Source organism: Capsella rubella, unplaced genomic scaffold, assembly GCF_000375325.1.
Source record: "Capsella rubella cultivar Monte Gargano unplaced genomic scaffold, Caprub1_0 scaffold_6, whole genome shotgun sequence".
Classification (NCBI taxonomy): domain Eukaryota; kingdom Viridiplantae; phylum Streptophyta; class Magnoliopsida; order Brassicales; family Brassicaceae; genus Capsella; species Capsella rubella.
Window position 1 is genome coordinate 252,894 of NW_006238918.1, and position 371 is coordinate 253,264.

The window sequence follows — 371 nt, forward strand, 5'->3', positions numbered from 1 at the left end:
GCAGCAGTTTTAGATGTTAACAAGGATATTGATGATTTTGTATCCCCATACTTTACAACTCTAGTATGGAAGGAAGTGTATGATAAAGGTCCTGATCCGGTTAGAGGTCCACGTTTTTGGATGACCAACAGATATGTCTTGATAACCAAACCTCCAGATCCAAATCTACCCGGGAGGAAGAAGGGCCAGAAGAAGAACTATGACCGGATTAAAGGGAAAAATGAATCACCCAAGAAAAAGAAGAAGGAATCAAAGAAGAAGAAGCCAAAGAAAAATATGGGAAATGACATAACTCAGCCAGACAAACTAGGAAAACAAGGGAGAACCATGCATTGTCGTAAGTGTCATGAAGCAGGTCACAACTCAGCTGG

The 371-nt window shown here is 41.0% G+C and overlaps 1 protein-coding gene across 1 annotated transcript in view; it reads left to right on the plus strand.

Moving 5' to 3' along the window:
* The window catches only part of LOC111830219, a 3,326-nt gene that overhangs the window by 2,038 nt on the left and 917 nt on the right, over window positions 1–371 (plus strand). The gene's annotated exons all lie outside the window — the stretch shown is intronic.